The sequence below is a fragment of the Sus scrofa genome, chromosome 18, assembly GCF_000003025.6.
Source record: "Sus scrofa isolate TJ Tabasco breed Duroc chromosome 18, Sscrofa11.1, whole genome shotgun sequence".
Classification (NCBI taxonomy): Eukaryota; Metazoa; Chordata; class Mammalia; order Artiodactyla; family Suidae; genus Sus; species Sus scrofa.
The window spans coordinates 36,616,020-36,638,628 of record NC_010460.4 but is presented as its reverse complement, the minus strand read 5'-3'; the positions used below and the strand labels follow the sequence as shown (position 1 = coordinate 36,638,628).

The 22,609-nt window shown below is 37.7% G+C and overlaps 1 protein-coding gene across 1 annotated transcript in view; it reads left to right on the top strand.

The window, feature by feature from the left end:
- Positions 1-22,609, top strand: part of LOC100521938 (probable G-protein coupled receptor 141) — a 50,925-nt gene that overhangs the window by 23,972 nt on the left and 4,344 nt on the right. Inside the window, exon 2 of the mRNA XM_005673242.3 lies at positions 687-1,064. The gene's annotated coding sequence lies outside the window, so the exon portion shown is untranslated. The remainder of the gene's footprint in view (positions 1-686; positions 1,065-22,609) is intronic.

The following is a 22,609-nucleotide window of genomic DNA, read 5'->3' as shown; positions in this document are numbered from 1 at the left end:
GGCCATGAAGTACAAGACAGAAGCATCAGAATGAGAAGATCTTTGGGGCACTCAGGGAAACTCAAGACCCAGAGGGGACTGGAAGGCAAAACCAGGAACCAGGTGAAAAGCAATCAGAGGAAAGGCATGGTGTGACCCCAGCCTGGCACTCCTAGAAGACTGTGTTCCAGCTGCTCATCTGGGATCCCTGGGCACAGGGCATTGGACACTTAGAGACAACAGTCCCTCATGCCCATTAATAGCCAGACACAGCTTTCCTGGGCTAAGTCCATCTGGGGTTGAGCAGCTGGTCAGGGCCCACTGTAACAGTCTCTCAGCGTGATTTCCACTTTGTGGACTTAAAGTTCAAGAAGTAAGAAGGAATTAAGAAAAGGGTTCAGGACTCTATAGCCAGGACAAATCGAATTTTGGGAAATTAAACTTTAATGAATTTTGTTTTTCTATTATATTGCAACCTGACAAACTACTTCTCAAATATTTATTGGTGTTAGAGAATACGAGTGAGCCTATTTTAATAACTTTCTATAGCAGTCACATTAACTGCCTTTAAATAAACTGGTCGTAGAGGTATAAACAAGTGCAGTGGAGAAAGAAGGACCAATTACCTAGGTGACTCCTCACCTCAGAGGAGATTAGAGATGGAGCAGTATGGAATGGCCACTTTTTTTTTTTTTTTTTTTCCACAGGAGGAAGATTTCAGTACTGCTGCCCTGTGAACTGGCACTCAGCATTTGAGTTTCAGTGCTGCCGCTTGTTAGCTGAGTGGAACTGAGAAAGTTGCTGAGCCTCAATTTCTCCATCAGATATTAAGGATAAAAGTGCCCAGATTCTAAACTTCTTGGGAGAATTATAAGCAGTGTATGTCACATTTCCATCATATTATCAGGAACTGAGAAAGAACTGAGGACATCACAGCTATAACTGTCGACAAGTTGTGCTGGAAGAGACATTTTGCCCATTGCTGATGAGAAAGCATAAATCCAGAGGCACCTGGGACTGAAGATTGGAGGAGGGGGCGCCTGGCTAATTTCTCAATAGCTTTGACTTGTGGAAGTCTTACTGCTGTGAGTAAAATATTTCACATTCACTTTGGAGGTATGGTGCCTTGGTTAGTTCTCAAGTGAAAAGCCTCTTTCCTTTAATCAAGAAAGTTAACATTCTCTAAAGTCATCTCCCATTCCCAGTTCTCCTCAGGTGTTCTATTGGCTGTGGCATCTTGACCTGTTGGCAGATTACATTGAGATCCAAGACAAAGTTCAATTATTTCTCCAGAGCTTTATTTAGATATGAAGCAAAGTCAGGATTTGAATAGGAGAATACCTATAGAACTTCACTAGTTTTCTCTCATTTTTGGCTTAGCTTGCTGAGTGAGGGCTGAGAGTATGGTTTCAAGGGGCAATGCATTACTTGAGGTAAGTATTTTACCCCAAACTCCTTATTTTGCCCATTTCAGAATTCTGCCCATAAGAACATATATAAAGATTGCTGGATGATTTGCCTAATTTAGACAAAGTATTTTTAAAAACCTGCTTAATAGAAACAGCTTAAATTAGAGAGCAGGAACAAACCTTTTACTTTAAGTGAATATTTTGTATTTGTCAATGTAAAGCAATTTTACATATAAATCAAGGTCCTAAATATTTTCATGTTATGCAACCACTTTTTTCTTGGATATCAGTTTCTGAATACAATCCAAAATATATAAAATGGTTAATTCACAAAGATGTTTATCATAGAGTTACTTATAATATCAGCAAGTAAAAAACATCCCATTGCTGAAAATTTGGTTACATTACAGTGAGACCTTGATGGGATATTATGTAGTCATTTAAAAGCACAGAAGCTTCAAAGCTAAGTATTACAAAATGTTACTACCGAAAAATAGGCCTTGTAAATTGAGGTACAATGTGATTATATCTATCTCACTAACACAGATATACAGAAAGATACTAGAATAAAATTTACTAAAATATTCAAAAGAGTACAAAAACACTTGTTCATCTTCTAATTTTTTCTTTAGTTTCTTTAATTTAGTTGCTTCTTTTTATAATAAAATAAAAAACAGAAACACTGAGAAAACAAAAGGAAATAAAATCCTAGTAGTTATGAAGGAAAAAAGATCATGGAGCCAAAGCTGTACAAGTTGATAGTCAAGCTCAACAAATAGTCATAGTGGTCCTGATAGAAAGAAAGCCTATTTGTGATACTCTTAGTGAAATATACTTACCGTGAATCACATGAAATGAAAATGTGAAAAACAGCCTTCTTTAGTGACATCCTATCCTTACTTTATTGTTTTAATTCTTCATCAGGCTATAATGGGAGCTTAGAGGCGAGGAAGTTACCAGCATGGCTGACGACCAAGTTTCATCTATTGGAAGCCCTCCTCCCTTACTGGTTGCCTGACAGTTTGCTTTTCTGTCTTTGGGTGTTGGGTGGATGAGATAGGCCAGATTCTGTGATGAGGGTGGTGAGAAAGACCACTGCAGCCTTGGGCATTGGGGGCATTCCAGGAACAAACTCCCAAAGATTTAACATTTCCTGAGAACAAAGAATGGTCCTTGGGCAACAAGGTATTTCTCTGAAGCAGGATTTCCAATAAGGAGTAAGGGATACACACTAGGGTCAGAATTCACAGCACACTTTAATACCTACAGACCTACAGATCTGAACAAAGCTCCTTCTGGGAATGAAAAGAACTCATACACTGCTTCTTATTTTGAAGAAAGCAGGTGATAAAATAGTGTGCTGAGGTGGCCTGCTGGGTAGCGGGCTCTCACTCTGCTCCAACACGAAGCCTCTGAATTTCAACCTCATGGGGGTGTGACCTCAACTTTCACTTCCCTTATGGGTAACCAGAAGTTATCAAGTCAGGAACACCATTTAACTCCTCAAATGATTGCAGAAATGACAGCTCAAACGCCAAATGCAGTTGTTGGTTGAAATGGAATTTTTTCTTTTTTTCTATTATAGTTGAATCTTGTCAAATACTTTTTTGCATCTAGTGAGATGATTATATGGTTTTTAGCATGATATATCACATTGATTTTTGGATGTTGAAACATTCTTGCATCCCTGGGATAAATCCCACTTGATCATTGTATATGATCCTTTTAATATCTTGTTGCATTCAGTTTGCTAATATTCTGTTGAGGATGTTTGCATCTATGTTCATCAGAGATATTAGCCTGTAACTTTTTTTTTTTTTTTTAATCAGGGTTGCCTTTGTCTGGTTTTGCTATCAGGGGGTCTCCTAAAATAAATTAGGAAGCATTCCCTCCTTTTCAATTTTTTGGAAGAGTTTGAGAAGGATAGGTATTACATCTTCTTTAAATCTTTGGTAGAATTTATCTGTGGAGCCATCTGATCTTGGATTTTGTCTTTTGGGAGGTTTTTGATTATTGATTCAATCTCTTTATTTGTGATTAGTTTATTTGGATCTTTCATTTTTGTCATGATTCAGTCTTACAAAGTTGTATGATCCTAAGAATGTGTTCACTTCTTTTTAGTTGTCCAATTTGTTGGTGTATAGCTATCCATAATATTTTCTTATAAATTCTTTGTGTTTCTATGGTATTTGATATTTCTCCTCTTTCATTTCTGATTTTAATTATCAGTGTCTGCTCTCTTCTTTCCTAGCTAAAGATCTGTCTGAAGTATTGTTAATTTTGTCTATCTTTTCAAAGAATCAGCTCTTAATTTTTTTTAAAAAAAATTGAGACTTGTGTCTCAACATATGATTTATCCTTGAGAAACTTCCCTGTGCACTTGAGAAGTGTATTCTTTTCTTTTTTTGTCTTTTTGCCATTTTCTTGGGCTGCTCTCGCGGCATATGGAGGTTCCCAGGCTAGGGGTCAAATCGGAGCTGTAGCCACCAGCCTACGCCAGAGCCACAGCAACGCGGGATCCGAGCTGCGTCTGCAACCTACACCACAGCTCACAGCAACGCCGGATCCTTAACCCACTGAGCAAGGCCAGGGATAGAACCCACAACCTCATGTTCCTAGTCAGGTTCGTTAACCACTGCGCCACGCCACGACGGGAACTCCCGAGAAGTGTATTCTGCTGCATTGGATGGGATGCTCTATACACATCTATCAAATTCGTCTGGTTTAATGTTTAAGGCCACTCTTTCCCTGTTGGCTTTCTGTCTGAACGATCTATCCATTGATGTAAGTGGAATGTCAAAATCCCCTACTGCTTTTGTTTTGCTGTCAATTTCTCCCTTTAAGTCTATTAATAATACATTGAAGTCTTTATCTATGTGGTGCTTCTCAGGCGCATATATTTTAATACTATTGTGTCTTCTTGATGAATTACTTTATCATTGTGTATGGTCCATTTTTTTCAACTGTTACTTTTTTGGCTTAAAGACTATTTTGTCTGATCTGAGTATGGATACATCCACTTTCTTTTGGATGTCATGTCCTCAGAATGTTATCTGCCATTCCTTTACTTTAAGCCTATGTTTGTGGTTAGAGCTGAGGTGAGTCTCCTGGAGGCAGCATATGGTTGGGTCTTATTTTTTAATTCACCCAGTCATCTCGTGTCTTTTGATCATTGAATTCAATCCATTTTATATTTAGGGTGATTATTACTAGATGAGGACTTAGTACTTCCATTTTATCTTTTGCTTTCTGGTGGCTCTACATCTCCATTGTTTCTTTTTCCTTGTGTTTCTATCTGCCATTTTGGTTTGGCGGTTTTCATGTTTTCCTCAGTTTCCTCTTTTTTTTTTTTTTTCTGTTTTATGCCTCTGCTCTAGATTTAAGCTTTGTGGTTACCATGGTGTTTGTATAAAATGTCTCATAAATTAAAAAAAAAAAAACTCCATTTCTCCTGATAGTATCTTATCTCCATATACCTATGTGAGTTCCATCCTTTCCTCTTCCCCTTTTGTGTTTTGTCTCCAATTGTCCCTTTTTATATTAACTTTGTTACAAATTGAAGTATAGTTGTTTTGTCTGCTTTTTTCCTTGAATCTTTATACTTTAATAAAGTGTTTAAAAACTTATTCTGATACTGAGTTGCAATTTTCTGATCTGTCCATCTACTTATCACACTACTCATGATTTTGTGTACTTTTGCCTTTTGTTTCTGGTAGAAAGGTTCCTTTCAACATTTTTTAATAAAGTGGGTCTAATGTTGATGAATTCCCTCAGCTATTGTTTCAATGGAAAAGTCTTTATTTCTCCTTTGTATCTGAATGATAACTTTGCTGAATAGAGTACTCTTGGATGATAGTTTTTATCTTTCAGTATTTTGAGAATATTATTCTACTCTCTCCAGGCCTATAGCTTCTGCTGAGAAATCTGCTAATTCTTTAACTGGGATTTCTTGTAGGTTACAATCCTTTTTTCCCCTGGCTGTCTTTAAAATTCTTTCTTTAGAATTCTTTATCTCCTCCTTTCTCTCTTTCTTCTTCTAGGATATCCGTTATCCTAATGTTGCCCTTCCTAAAAGAGTCAGATAGTTCTCATAGAATTTCTTCGTTGAGACTTGATTTTCTTTCCTCATTTATGTCCTTTCCAGATTTCTATCTTTGAGCTTGCTAATTTCCTCTTCCCTATGGTCTACTCTATTTCCAGTGCTTTCTAATGCATTCTTCATCTTGTTTATTGAGGTCTTTAGCTCCAGAATTTGTTTGGTTATTTATTAGAGTTTCAATCTCTTTGGTAAAGTATACTTTATGCTTATTAATTTTATTTTATTTTATTTTGTCTTTTTGCTATTTCTTTCGGCCGCTTCCGTGGCATATGGAGGTTCCCAGGCTAGGGGTCTAATCGGAGCTGTAGCCACCGGCCTACGTCAGAGCCACAGCAATGCAGGATCCGAGCCGCGTCTGCAACCTACACCACAGCTCACGGCAACGCCGGATCCTTAACCCACTGAGTGAGTTCAGGGATCGAACCCGCAACCTCATGGTTCCTAGTCGGATTTGTTAACCACTGCGCCACGACGGGAACTCCTAATTTTATTTTTGAGCTCATTTAACTGCCTTTCTGATTTTTCTCTTATCTCATTGAGTTTCTTGATAGTTTTTTTTTAATTGTCTATCAGGTCATAATATTCTATGATTTTAAGTTTGGTCTCTAGAGAATTGTCGTTTTCTTTTTGCAATACTGTGTTACTGTGGTTCCTCATGGTGTTTGATGAGTTGTTCGTGTGCTGATGCATTCTAAGTACAGAACACCTCTCTTCCTTAGATAAAGTTGGTTTAGTTTTGTTTTTTCACTTATCTCTAAGAATTCAATGTTAGAAATTAGAGGCATTTCTTCTGTTTTCCAATAGGTAGCGCTATCACATGAAATTTTGATTTTTCTTACCTTAGGTGCCTCTGATTGTATTTGAAAATTGGCACTTTGCATCCTTCACTTCCTCTATCCGAGGTGTTGCCCAGGGCCCTCATTATCACTGCTGTGCCTCCAGGATCACTGGTGCCTCAATGCTTCCAGTGTCACTGGGATCACTGCTGGGGGCACCAGGAAATGGGCTCTTTCATCAAGCTCAGGATCTCTTGAGTTGCAGGCTCCCCTACAACAGGGTAAGGTGGTGGGGAGCTGGGGTAGTGCAGGCACCTCTGCCATGTTTGGTGTTGTAAGGTTCACAGGCTCTGCTGCTGCAGGCAAAGGGCAAAGGGCCTGGGGTTGTGGGAGCCTCTGAGGCTGGAGGGACAGCCTGCTATCCCTGCTGCCCCTTTATCTTTGGCTGTGGTCACACTGTGGCTGGAGGCCAGAGTTGTTTGCACCTTCTCCTCTGCTGCTGCTGCTGGGTTCTCTGGGGCTCTGGGGTGGCTTCTGTGGGTGGTAATCTGAGATTGCAAGCATCATCTCTACTGTTTCTCTGGTCCTAACTTCCCTATTTGTTCAAACACACCCATTTTTAGATGTACAGATAAGTGGAATTTCCCAGCACCCTGGTGTGTTAGGCAGAGGTGCCTGTGTTGAGCTGTGGATGTCTTTCTGGTTGTAGATTGAAGGGGAGAAACAAAGAGAGTTTCTCACATCACTGTGATGCTGATGTCACTCCCTCGCTGCTTTATTTTGGTATACTATACATCTTACTTTGTTTTACTAGAATATACATAAATGATTCAGGGAATTTCTAAGAGAGGTAGACTTTCTGAGTGCTCATGTATCAGAATATACCTTTCCTCTTCTCTGCATTTCAAATGGCAGTTTGGTTGAAAGCAAAATTCTAAATTCATGATCACCTTTCAAAACAATTCAGATTTTTTCTCCAGCATTTTGATACGTCAAAGTTCAGATGCTCATTTGTTTTAAATTCTTTTATACAGTATCTTTTCTTTTCCCTCTACGAGAACTTTCAGTATGGTTGGTTTCATTTATTCAACAATTATTTATTAAGAAGGTATTATGTACAGAGCAGTATTCCCAATGCTGGAATTAAAAGAGTGAACAGAAGAGAATTTTTTGTCCTCAAGGAGTTTGAATTATATTGGAAGGAGCAAAAAGACAAGCAAACAAACAACTCAAACATATGGTATGTCAGTGATAAATGCTGCGGAGAAAAATAAAGTAGAAAAAGAGGATGAGATGTTCTAGGTGGAAGCGGTCAAGTGCTGACATTTTAAGTATGAAGAAAAGGAATTAATGAAGTACCTTTGGTCATAGATGTGAAGAAGGTGAAGGTGCAAGTTGTACAGACATCTGGGGGAAGAACACTCTTGAAGAGGAAACTTCATGTGCAAAGGCCCTGAGGTGTGAACATGTTAGGGATGTTAGAGGGAAAACAAGGAGTTATTATGTTTAGTTGGAATATACCAATAAAAGGAAAAGTTATAGGAGATAAGATCAAGGCAAGAGTGTATGGGGGGGAGGGCTTAAATTCTGTAGGACATATTAGACCATTTTCCACATTCTGGCTTGACTCTGAGTAAAATGAGAAACCATTAGAGGGTTGTGATATGAGGAATGACATCTTCTGACTTATATTTTGAAAGGTCACTCTGGTTGCAGACTGGGAATACACTATAGAGGAGGCAAGAATAAAAGAAGGGAGAATTAATGAATTTACCATAACATTCCCAGAGAAACATGGTGTGGTTTGAAGAAGAGTAGTAATAATATATGTGGTGAAGAGAAGCCACACTTTAGATTGAATTTATTTCTTTGTAATTTTTAACTTAGAAAAATTTTATACTTATGAAAATATTATATGAATAGTATAAAGTATGCTTATAAAAATATTATATGAATGGTTTAAAGACCCCGATATATCCTTAACTCAGATTCCCCAGTTGTAATATTTACCACATTTGCATTTCACTTTTTATATCAACACATTATAATTTTTGATCCATCTGGGAACAAGTTGAAAACATGATGCTTTTATTTCTATGACATGCAGTATATATTTCCTAAGAACAGTACATTCTCTTTATATAACCACATACAATGATCAAAGTCAGGAGAATAACACTGATGCAATTCCGTTACTTAATCCATAGACTCTGTTCAGATGTTGTCTGTCATCTCAGGAATGTCCTTTATAGAAGGAAATCTGGTCCAGGGATCCTATGTTGATTATGTTGAAGAAGAGAGGGTAGAAATTGCTTAAGGAGTAGAGGTTAACTTGGGGAGATAAAGATGAATCAAGTATGACTCTAAGGTTTTTCACTCAAGCAACTAGAAAGCAGAGTTACTATTCCCTGAGACTGGAAGGACTTGGAAAGTAACATGTTGACATCCATGTCTGGGAGGCGGGGAAGAAAGGTGCAGGAATTCAGCTTTGGATGTACACACTGGAGATGTTTATTGGCGATGACATCCAGTGCATATGCAAGTTTGTTCTTTGTGATTTGAAATTCCACTCCGATGTGCCCAAATGTTAGTCTTTTCTATTAACTCAGCTCAGCTGCGGGTGTGATCCTTTAACATAAAGGTGTCACCTTTTTATGTGTAGGAAATGGTCTTTGATTATTTGAGTATTCCATTCCTTTTTGCTCTCTCCAGATGATGTTGGAACTTCTTGATTTGCCCTGGTGTTTGGTAGCATTTCTTTTCAATATTTTCTCTTGATGTATTTTGTTCTTGTTCCACTCATGAAAATCTTTCTGAACATTCTTACAAGCTCACTAATTTGTTAGTTTGGTGCATTTCTATTCAATAACAACTGTAGTTGAATTTATTTCATATAATTTATTCTCTTTGAGGGTATTAATTGCATTTAAAGTTACTTTACCCTCTTTGTCCTTTTAGCAAACTAGATAGTCTGTTTCGATTGCCTGAGGAGTTTGACATCTTTTTAATGTAGCATTTGCTTTCTTTAAATGCTCAGTGATTATTCCCATCTTTTACCTGTTGGTTTGCTCTGTAGACATCATCACTTGCTAACTGATGTACCTGAAGCACACAATGTCTTCTCCAACCCCACACTCTTCCATTTTTGTGTCGTTTAGAGGTGACTTCTCCCAGGTGGTATCAGCTTGCACCAATCCTTGTAATATTTAACCTTGATCAGCATAGTAGCCTGTTAATATCACTCTTTTTGTCCTGCCCTCCTCCAATCCTTTCTCCATTCTGCTGCCAAAGCTAAGCTTTTATAATTGAAACACTAAAATGTCATTTGATATTTAAATTTTTGCATTTCTAATAATTTTCAGAATAAAATGGGAACTCTTCAGCATGGCAACATGTTGTATATTTGTCAAGGTTCATTTACACATATTCATCTCTTTTCTACTCATTTACCTCATGTTCCTGGTATGTCTAACTACTGGTAATCCATGCCTTTTCTCAGACTCTTGTCTTTACCGGGGTTCTCTAACTCTTCCTCTCTGCATCTGGAACTTCAATGCATCTTCCAAGATACAGCACCTGTTACATATCTGTGCCCAAGTATAACTCTATCGCTATGATATTGTGATGCTTTCACTCCCCACTAGATTAAATTGAATGACTCCCCTTTCTGAATTCTTGTGGCATTTTCAATGTACCTGGAGGTGTTGTTGTAAATAATCTATGTACTTGTCTCTCCCCTGACAGATAAAAGGAGATTGAAATGTAGGGAAGGATATGTTTTATTCATCTCAGAATATTTACTACCTATGACATGAAAAATACTTAAAATGATATGATTTGTTTATTAAATGAAGTGAGAGATCCCAAAGTAGATTATAGATACTCCTCTAGAAAAAGGAGGGGTCCTGGGGCCTGAAGTCTACACACTCATGAGGATGTGGATTGCTTAATGCCATTTTTTTTTTTGTAAGACTACAATTTTTTCAGGACTCTTACTTTGTAGGCTGGGCTCTGATGTTGGTTCTAGCATAGATTTCTTATAAAACAGCCACAGGAGCTAATTCCATGTCTTACTTCTACTATTGAGGTAGTCCTCAGGCCATGGGCAATGGGTAGGGCTGTAGGCAAAGTATTGGGAAGGGAACTTATAAGACTCAAGGAAAAAGCCCCTGTCAAGCCTTGGGCAAAGCCGAGGAGCAATCCTGTGTGTAGGATGAGGTCAGAGATCAGAGAAGAACAAGGAAGAAACAGTTCAAGCAGGATGGGGGGGTGGGGGAGCATCCTGGAGCTCCAATGACAGACGTTGAACTATAAAGCCAGTCGACATATTTAGTATGTTATGCTGAGAGAAGGCTCTGATGTATGAGGCAATGGGAGGCCAGGGGGAGTTTTTAAGGAAAACAAAATCATTTATGGTATAATTTGGATTTCATTTTTCTGTGTCTAGCTGTACCTTGGGATCTATAGAGAGAAGAAATGATGTGTAGTATGAAAAAGAACTTCCCAGGAATGACAAGAAGATATGCAAATCTGGGGCACAAGCTAAGGGCAGGGTGGGGAAAGAGGGGTCATGACAAAAATGATGCTTTGAAATATAAGTTGGGGTTAGACTGCATGGTAGTTATCAGACTTCATTCTTTTCACTAAAAGGAACCAAAGAAGGCTTTAAGCAGGAGGACGAGAGAGGGCAAAGGAAAACTGGAGTTTGAGGCCAGGCTTCTTGCTGTTCTTCAGGAGTTAATCACAGAGATAAGAGATCACTGCCCAAGGCAAGGTGGTTCCCAGAAAGCTAAGGCGGCAGCAGCCCTGCTCCCTTAGGAGAGTGTCCTCTGGGCCCACAGTTTATCCCAGGTCCTGACATCACTTACTGGATTAGACTCAAATGTGGCCCTTTCAGAGATACCGTTGACAAGGGCAAGGTAATTTTTCACCATTATTTCACCCATTCAGTTAACAACTCATGCCTACTACACCCCCTCAAAAAAAATCGATTTAGTTCTAAAAGAAATTCAGTATTAAAAACAGGTACAGAAATGACTAAAATAAATAATTTAAATGGAAATTAATAAAGCAAAGAAAGAAGAAATGCAACACTTAGGTAAAGCATTTTGAGGATGCAGCTAAGAATGTATAAGGGGACCAGGGAGGCTGGCAAAGGAAAAGAAATTTGAGTTTCCAGCTCAGGAATGTGCAGGAGTAAATGAATAGGGTGGCGTATTTGGGGAAGAGGAAACACAATGAAGATATAGGGATGCCATACCTAAATAATATCAGCAAATAAATGCTGCAAGTATTGTTTTAAAAAAACTCCCTGGCTCTTTGTATACATAATGGATCATCTCCATGGAAAAAGAAACTATATCCTTTACTTTCTTTTGGGTTTTATGAGAGCAGCTGCACTCTTTTGCAAACAGTTCATATTATAGTAGACAATTAACTGGGTAAATAAATACATTTATATGGTTTTCAGGTATAAAGACTTTGATGCCAGGAAATACTAGTCAGCTCAAGGCCTGCAAGTGATGACAGCATGGCTAGCTGGGATCCTCAGAACCTGCCTTCCTCTTCTTCCCTCTTCTCCTCCTCATCCTTCCCTTTATTCTTTTCTTTTTTCCTTTTCCTTCTCTGTCTTTCCCTTCCCTCATTTTTCTTGATTTCTCTTTCTTTCACAAACTCATTCAATCAATACAGATATACTACCCACCTCCCATGAACTAAATGTTGAACTAGTGTTCACATTTTTTTTTCCTACAAAAAATGGGTGTGAGGCGGAGTCTTTAAATAATAATAATAACTAGTGTGTCTCGAACATTCGATCTGGGTGCTTTCTGAGTTTCATGTGTTTTCCTCTTCAAAATGTCTTTGTCCCAAACCAAGGGCAAATTTCAAAACCTGAGCCTGAATTTTAAAAAAATCCAAACATATAGATAACATCTAAACTAGACATCCAGGGAAAGTAACAGAGCATCGAGTTTCATTGGTGACTCTTATCTGCCAGTGTTTACTGAACCCCATTTGGCAAGTTCTATATATAACACATGTCAAAGCCCCAGCTGAGCTCATCCTGTGTACCATGACTGGCACGTGGGTACTGGCTCAAATGTTCCAGGTCCCCAGGTCCTGCCTGTGGGGTTTCTCCCCCCGGCCCATCTGTCACAATTCCCACTGCTTCTCTCAGGCACCCTCTCGGTTTTCCCATTGTAGGGACTGTTCTTCTTAGCAAGCTATTACTCCGCAGTGAGGCATGGGAACCACTTCTGAACAGTATTTACTATTTTTATTTGTGTTCAATTAGCAAATGAAGATATTTCTTTCCAAGATTTTTAAGCTCTGAACTTTCATTTTGTGCAAAAACTTGAGATATCCCCCATTCTATTAGGGTATCCAACTCTAATACGTAAAGCAATAGATTAGGAAATATTTAGCAGTCTAAGTTCTAACAAATCTATTTACTTTGGTTGAACGGATGTTGCTCTTAATTGTCACTGAGAGATTTGACAGTAAGGAAAATATGACATTGCCCGTATCTCAAATGAGAATTGTCTGCAGATTTCAGTGTTTCAACTTCAATTTGGAGAATACAGTTCTTCAATGTAATATTGATAAAATAATGCTGTCTATCCCTGTGCCCATCTCTTCTCAAGTATCAGGCTGCTGTGAACATGTGGGAATGCCCTTCTACCTACACAGGTGGGGAAATGACTGACAGTGTGGTATAGGATATGCACAGTCATGGCTACAACCAAGTCATGCATATGGGAGAATTTAAGCGTTTCTCTGAGAAAGAATGAAGGAGAGGAGAAATAAAATTTTTATGCCAATTAATTAAAAATTTCTTTTAACCCCTGGAATCATATCCCATATGCAGAGTAATACTTCTTGGACATACATTTTTTTTTTCCATTTTTTTGGCCCTGGGAAGAAATTAGGCCCAAATCCCTATCTGATCTCCCTTAATACCTATGACTCTCTCCTTACTACCTATGACTCTCAAAAGCCTTTACTTCTTCATTGTCTTCCTCCTCTAGGCTCCATTCTAGCGCTTGTTTTCAAAAGCCGATGAGTCATCTTGATAGAGGGAGATAACCACACGGAATGCAGCAGTCTTCATGAGAACAAAAAAGAGAAAGTGCCATGTAGTAGGAGGCAAAGAGAAAGAGTGTGTTTGTTTTTAAAAAGGAACGCACTCTAGGAGGAAACAAACTTTTAACCTGTTTTTTCATTGTGTTACATAGCCCAGAGTGGGAGCTGGGTTCCTCGGAAGTGATATGAGAGAGTGCCCCCTGGAGGCAGATTGAGAGAGTGCACGGCACAGTTCAGCAGAAAGATAAGTCAGAATAAAGAAGCTGTGATCTAAGCCAGACCATCTGGGAGTCTTACGCAATATCCCTGAGGAACATGTATGCAAAAACCCTTTTTGCCTTTTCTAGGGCCACTCCGTGGCATACGGAGGTTCCCAGGCTAGGGGTCTAATTGGAGCTGTAGCTGCTGGCCTACACCAGAGCCACAGCAACACCAAATCTGAGCTGCGCCTGCGACCTACACCACAGCTCACAGCAACGCCGGATCCTTAACCGACTGAGCAAGGCCAGGGAAAGAACCCGCAACCTCATGGTTCCTAGTCAGATTTGTTAACCACTGAGCCACGACGGGAACTCCTACAAAATATTAACGAGAAAAATTCAACAGCACATTAAAATAATCACACATATCGACCAAGTGAAATTTATCCCTGGTTGTAAGAATGGTTCAATATACATAAACCAATCAATGTGACTCACCTCATCAGCAGAATAAAGGATAGAAATCATAAGAGCACCTCAATGGATATAGAAAAAGCATTTGATAAAATTCAACACCCTTTCATAATTAAAAAAAAAACTCTCAAAAATTATGTGTTGAAAGAACTTACCTCAACACAATTAATGCCATATATGAAAAATCCATAGCTAACATCAGATTCAATTGTGAAAAACTGAAATCTTTTCCTCTAAGATCTGGAACAAGGCAATAGCACTCTTGCTATTTCTATTCAGCATGATCTGAAATTAAAAAGAAATTAAAAGAGCAATTTAAAAGAAATAAAAAGAGCAAGAAAAAGAAATAGAAAGTATCCAAAAGTGCCCTGATGGTGCAGCAGGTTAAGGATCCAGTCTTGTCACTGCTGGGGCTCAGATCACTATGGCATGTGTTGGATCCCTGGCCCTGGGACTTAGGTATGTTGTGGGTGTGGCCAAAAAAAAAAGATGACAGTTCTGAAAACATTTAAATTTAAAATTTATACAATTGGAGTTCCCGTCATAGCTCAGTGGTTAGCAAATCCGACTAGGAACCATGAGGTTGCGGGTTCGATCCCTGGCCTCGCTCAGTGTAGGGATCCAGCATTGCCGTGAGCTGTGGTGTAGGTTGCGGATGTGGCTCGGATCCCTCGTTGCTGTGGCTCTGGTGTCAGCTGGTGGCTACATCTCCGATTAGACCCCTGGCCTGGAAACCTCTATATGCCACAGGAACAGCCTTAGAAAAGGCAAAATTGACAAAAATAATAATAATAATAAATAAAATAAAATTTATACAATTGGATGATTGTCATGGGGGTGAGCAAACAGAAATAAAAAACATCCAAATAAGGGAAGAAAGAAGTAAAATTATGTCTCTTCGCAGATGTGATATTATAAGTATGAAACCTTAAAGACAAAAAAAACCCAAAAAACCTGTTAGAACTAACCAATGAATTAATTTAAATATGTAGGACAGAAAATCAACATACAAAAATCAGTTGCATTTCTGTAAGCTAACAATAAGCTATCTGAAACAGAAATTAAGGAAACAATCCCATTAACAATGGCATAAAAAAAGAGGAATAAACTTAAGTAAGACTTTACTTCGAAAACTATAAACCACTGATGAAAGAAATTAAAGCAGATAGAAATAAGTGGAAATACTCTGTAATATTCATGGATTAATATTATTAAAATTATTACCTAAAGTAATCCATACTACCATAAGTGATCTGCAGATTTAATACAACCTCTATCAAAATCACAATGTAATTTTTTATAGACATAGAAAAAAATTTTCTAAAATTCATATGGAACAATGAAGACTCTGACTAGCCAAAGTAATTTTGAGCAAAAATAACAAAACTATCGGCATTACATTTTCTGATTTCACAATATATTACAAAGCTATATAAAAACTACACAAAGCTGTAATAAAAACATATTACAAAGTAATTAAAATAGTATGGTACTGGCAAATAAACAGACTCATAGACAAATAGAACAGAGTAGAGAATCCAGAAATAAACCCATGTGTATATGGTCAACTGATCTTTGACAAGAATACAAAGGGGAAAGTATAGTCTCTTTAATAAATGGTCTTGGGAAAACTGGATGCAGAAAAATGAAACTGGTGCATCATCTTACACTACACACAAAAGTTAACTCAAAATGAATTGAAGATTTAATGGTAAGACATGAAACCACAAAAACTCCTAGAAGAAAACACAGGGGAAAAGACTTTTGACACTGGCCTTGAAATGATTTCTTGGATGTGACATTGAAAGCATAGGCAAAAAAGAGAAAAATAGCTAAGTGAGATTATATTGCACTAAAAAGTTTCTGTACAGCAAAGGAAACTATCCACAAAATGAAAGGGCAACCTATGGAACTATGGGAGAAAATATTTGCAAAGCATGTATCTGATAAAGGGGTAAAATCAAAAATATATTAGGAACCCCTATAATTCAAAAGCAGAAAACCCCAAATAACCTCATTCAAAATGGGCAAAAGAGGAGTTCCCTCTGTGGTACAGTTGGTTAAGGATCTGGTGTTGCTACAGCTATAGTATAGGCTGCAGCTCCGGCTCAGAGTTGATCCCTGGCCTGTATGTCATGGGTGCAGCTGAAAAAGAAAAAAAAAAAAAGGACAAAAGAACTGAATAGACATTTCTTTAAAGAAAACATACAAATGGCCAACATGTACATGAAAAGGTGCTTAACATCTCACCAATCATGAGAGAAATGCAAACCAAAACAATGAGATATAACCTCATAGCTATTAGAATGGCTATTATTAAAACAACCTAAAGGAGTTCCCTTTTGGTGCAGTGGGTTAAAGATCTGGCATTGTCACTGTAGGGCCTCAGGTTGCTGCTGCTATGGTGCTGTTCAATCCCTGGCCTGGGAGCTTCCATATGCCACAGACACAGCCAAAGGAAAAAAAACCCTAAAATATAACAAGTGTTGGTACAGATGTGGAGAAAAAGGAACCGTTGTACACTCTTGGCCGGAATGCAAATTGTTGTAGCCACTATGCAAAACAGTATGGAAGTTGCTCGAAAAATTAAAATAGGATTACCATATGATCCAGCAATCCCTTCCTGGGTATATATTCAAGGAACACAATCAGGATATCAGAGAGTTATTTCCAATCCCATGTTCATTGCAGCCTCAGCTTTATTCACAATAGTCAAGACATGGAAGCAAACTAAATGTCTATTACTGGATGAATGGGAAAACAAAGTGCGGTATATATAAACAACGGAATATTATTCAACCTGAAAAAGGACATCTAGCTCTTTGTGATAACATGGGTGTACCTGGAGAACATTATGCTCAAGTGAAATAAGCCAGACACAGAAGGATAACTACCACATAATACCACTTATTTGAGGAATCTAAAATAAAATAGTAGCAGAGAGCAGAATGGTATATGCCAGGATCGGGGGTGGTGGTAGGGGGCAAGGAAGTATTAGTCAAAGGGTACAAAATTTCAGTTATATATGATAAGTCTAGAAATCTGTAGAGTACAGAGGTTAGAGTTAACAATACTGTATTGTGTTCTTAAAATTTTGTTGAGGATAAATCTTATATTAAGTTTTTATACCAAAAAAATACTAATGATAATAAGAAGGTGGGAGGAAATTTTTGAAGGTGACGGATATGTTTATGGCATGGATTGTAATGATAACTTCACAGGTGTATAATGATATTTAAACTCATCAGGTTTTATACATAAATATACACAGCTTTTTGTATGTCAATAATGCTTCCAAGAAGTGGGCTTTATAAAAAGCAATGGATAAGGAAACTAAGTGGATAAATATAAACAGCTATTGATTATTAACAGTATAATACAATGGTTATAATGTTATGTGAGGTTTAAAATGTATGTAGGATTAAAATTCATGAAAATTATAAAAATAGATGGAGAGAGTAAACGGAATTAAAATATTCTGAATTTGTGTCAACATGAGGGGAGTGGCTGGAGCAATAATTTGTATTAGGCTATAATACGTAAAAGATGCATACTATAATCTCTAGGATTACCAGTACAAAAAGAGTAGAAGAATTTATAACTAAGAAGTTAATAGAGAAGGAAATGAAAATATATTTGAATAATCCAAAGGAAACAGAGAAATAGAGACAGAGAAATAACATGGATGACTGAGTCAAACAGAAAATAAAATTATGATGATATACTAAAGACAACTTCAATCATAAGTTACATCAAATGTAAATAAACAGTTCAAATAAAAGACAAGTGTTGTTAGAATGAATTAAAGAACCCAATCCCAATAATATGGGTTTTACAAAAGACACATTTCAAATGTTAGAACATGGACAGCGGGGACTCTACCCAATATGTGATAACCCATATGGGGAAAGAATCTGAAAAAGAATGCATATGGGTATGTGTATAATGAGTCACTTTTTTCTTTCCTTTTTTAGGGCTGCACCTGTGGCATACGGAGGTTCCCAGGCTAGGGGTCAAATCGGAGCTGCAGCTGCCGGCCTTTGCCACAGCCACAGAAATGCCAGATCCAAGTCATGTCTGCAACCTATACCATAGCTCGCAGCAACGCCAGATCCTTAATCCACAGGGCAAGGCCAGGGATTGAACCCACATCCTCATGAACACTAGTTGGGTTTGTTGAGCCACGACAGGAATTCCCTAAGTCACTTTGCTGTGTGCAGAAATTATCACAATGTTGTAAATTAACTATACATTAAAACTTTTAAAAAACGAAAAGTTAGAATAATAAAGGTTGCAAGTAAAAGGATGGAAAAAATGTAAAGTGCAAACATTAAACAAAAGAAGGCTTGGTGTATCAGAAAAAGTAGATCTTAAGGAAGAATCAAATATAGAAATAAAGAGGATACTTTAAAGTTGACCAACTGAAAAGAATACTGCACAATATATAATAAGAGTGGAAGACCATGACAAACTACTCTCAACTGCTTGCTTCTAGAACAGGGGAGAAATAAAGCCACCAGAAAAGAGAATGCATATAAAATATGTGAAATAAAATTAAATGTAATCTCAGTTGATTCTATAGAATACTAGAAGTAATAAATCAATGCACACAGACATTTTTAGAAAATGGGAATGAGAGAACATTTCTAAGTTTATTTAACAAGGCCAGCAAAACCTTGTTATACCTGACTAGGGCATTGAGAAGAAAATTATAGACCAATCTTTCTCATAAGAGAAGCAAAATTTTGTACAAAATGCTACTTTTTCAAATAGAGTGATATATTAATGAGGTTTATACAATATATCAAAAGCAGTTTTATTTCAGCTATGCAAGTCTGGAGCATTCAAATCAATCACTGTATTTCATTACAATCATATGATTATCTCAATCATTATAAAAAACATATGAAATACCTCTATATGGAAAGCCACAACACATTACAACACATTATTGAGCCAAAAAGATTACAGAAAATGAAGGGGAAAGAAAAGGCATGGATGGTTGGAGGAACTCAAGGTGGCATTAAGAGTTACTTACAGCAGAATTGATGCAACATGATAAATCAACTGTATTTTAATAAAAAAAATTTTTAAAGAAAAAGAAAATGGAGGGAAGAAGTTCCCTGTTTTGCAGTGGGTTAAAGATCCAGCATTGCCACCAACTGCATGCAGTTTGGATTTGATCCCTGGCCTGGGAATTTCCACATGCTGTGGACTGAGGGGGAGAGGGGGGAGAAAGAGAGAGAAAGAAGAAGAAAGGAGGGAAGGAGGAAGGAAGGGAAAGAAAGAGGGAGGGAGGGAGGAAGGAAAGAAGGAAGGAGAGAGAGGGAAAGAAAGGAAGGAAGAGAGAAAGAAAAAAAGGAAGAAAGAAAGAAAAAGAAAGAGAAAGAAAAAAGAGAAAATGGAAGAATATATTATGTTCAGTGATTAGAAGACTCGATGTTGAAAATCTATTAATATCTATCTAAAGCTATTGGTATCTACAATTTCAAGGCATATCCATTAAAGACCCTAGAAGTTTTTATAAGCAGATTTTAGAACTTAATGGACATACAGAAGGTCAAGTACAGCTCAGGTGACCTTAAGAAAAAGAAAGCTAGAAAAGCTGCACTACTTATGTGAAAACTTACTATACTGCAATTGTGATTTAGACACTGTGGTATTTGTCCAGGTATAGATCAATAAACCAGCGGAACCTAGTGGAGCCCTAAAATGGACTAAATTGTCTCATGTGGTCACCTAATTTATAACACAGCTGACATGGCAGTTTAGTAGGGGTGAGGATGGTATTTTCAATTAATAATTATGAGTCAATTGGTTAACCATATGAGAAAAATAATCATGACCTCCTTTTTACATTATATTAAAAAGCCAATTCTAGATGAAATGTGTATCTAAAAATGAAAAAAAGACGTTTAAGATAAATAGAAGATGAACACAGCATACCATCTTTAGTACATTTGAGTAGGCAGATTCCTTAATAGGACACAAAAGGGCTGACTGAAGGAAAATTTGACATATTTGTAATACTGAAAACTAAATGTTCTGTTTATCAGAAGATACCAATTAAGCAGTTAAAGGGAAGTGGAAGGACATATTTACAATACATATCTCCAGCAAAGGAGTAATACAGGCTACATAAATAACAAATAAATAATCAATAAGAAAAAGCAGATCACCAAATAGAAATATGATGAAAGACTTCAACAGGCACTTTACAAAACAAGATATCCAAGTGTCCAACAGATACGCAAGAATGTGCTCATCTTTATTATTTATTAGGTAAAGGCAGATTAAAACCACAATGCAATATGGCCATTTAACTACTACAATGGCAAAAGTAAAAAGGACAGAGAATTCCATGTATTCTTGAGGCGGTGGAACAACTAAAACACTCATCTACTATTAGTGGGAATTTATATTGGAAACTGTGGTTTACACCAAAACTGAACATATACATACCAAATAATCCATCAGTTCCACACTTTGGTAAATTCCCAACAGAAATGCATACTTATTTTCACAAAATATATTTATAGGAATGTTCAGAGTAGTGTTATTTATAATAGCCCATAACTGGAAATAACACCATTGTTCATCAACAATAGAATGGATAAATTGTGAAATATTTATACAATGATATAGTATACTAAACAAGGATAAAATAACTAAACTAGGGAGTTTCCTGGTGGCTCAGTGGGTTAAGGATCTCTCACTGTCACTGCTGTGGCTTGGGTCGCTGCTGTGACATAGGTTCAATCTCTGGCCTGGGAACTGCTGCATAAACATAGCTGAAAAAAAAAAAAAAGAAGAAAAGAAAGAACTATACAAATGAATGAATCTCAAAGCATACTGTTGAGTGAGTTAAACTAGAGACACACAAAAGGGGACACTGAATTGATATAGAATTCAAAGTAGACAAACCTACTGTATGGTTTTAGTTGTCAGGTTAGTGATTACCTTTGGTGGGGATATGTTTACCATGTTAAAATGCATTGAGCTGTATCATATAGCTGAGCACTCTACTATGTTAGTTTTCAATAATAATATTTACATTAATTTTAATAAGTTTACTAAGTTCTGTGAATATAATGGAAAACACGATTCTTCCCTGTTCAGTCAATGTTTGTAAGGCAGAAGTGTAATATGGTCTGTGTGTTAAGTACCATAATAGAGATAAGCATGGTGAGTTCCATGCGACAGAAGAGAAATGGCACACAACCTGAATTAGAGTGGAGATTAGGAAAGATTTCCTGTGAGAAATGATGCCTTACAATTTGATTTAAAAGAGAAATAAGAGGAGTTCCCGTCGTGGCTCAGTGGTTAACGAATCCAACTAGGAACCATAAGGTTGCAGGTTGATCCCTGGCCTTGCTCAGTGGGTTAAGGATCCGGCGTTGCCATGAGCTGTGATATAAGTCACAGACGAGGCTCGGATCCTGTGTTGCTGTGGCTGTGGTGTAGGCCAGCGGCTACAGCTCTGATTAGACCTCTAGCCTGGGAACCTCCATATGCCGCGGGAATGGCCCAAGAAATGGCAAAAAAGACAAAAAAAAAGAAAAGAAAAGAAAAGAAATAAGAATTAGCCAGGTATTTCGGGGTTGTTAATTGCAAACAGAACCCACGTTAGCTGGTTTAAGCAAAAAGTGTTTATTAGAAGCTAATAGTTTACAGACTATCGTGGAATGTCTGGGAACCAGGCTTGGTTGCTACAAAGATATGATCCACATAGATAGAGAAAAATGTCCAATATCAGTCGAGGCTTAAGAGCAGAAACATCATTGGCTCCAACTACTGCTTCCTGAAATTCATGTTTAGCATGGGACACCTGTGCCATAGCTGTCCCAGAGCAACCAGACATTTCCACTACTGTCTTGCCAAATGGTCTAACCTTTTTGCACACTGACATCCCTCACTTTGCCTCCAAGTTTTGCAAATGCAACAGACTAGCAGAAACTAGGTCACATACAAGCACTGTAACTGCAAAAAAATCTGCACAGACATTTTCTGGCAGAGCAGAAAGGGTTAGAATGGATGTTGAATGAGCTAATTTATATAATCTGCTGTGAACTAAGTAAAGAATAGGAAGGTGAGGAGTTCCCTTATGGCATAGTGGGTTAAGGATATGATATTATCATTGCAGCCCTTCAGGTTGCTGCTGTGACATGGGTTTGATCCCTAGCCCAGGAATGTCCACATGCTGTGGGCATGGCCAGGAAAAAAAAAAAAAAAAAAGGTGAGAAATCCAAAAAGAAGGAAGAGCAGCTTTCAAGATACATTGCCGTACAGCTATGTGAACAAACATTCTTCATGGCTTCCCCTCCTTATGTTAAGGTTTAGAAACTTGGGCTTAGGTGATGTGCAACTCACTTCTCCATGATGTACAATAAGGACGTGTGTGTGTGTGTGTGTGTGTGTGTGTGTGTGTGTGTGTGTGTGTGAGAGAGAGAAAGAAAAAAAAAAGACGGAGAGAGACAGAGAGAGAGACAGATTTCGGAGAACTTGGCAAACAACATCTGGTCTGGTCTGGGGTTCAGTTTCTTCATTTGAAAAATCAGTTTAGTGATACATATAAAACACACAGGACTG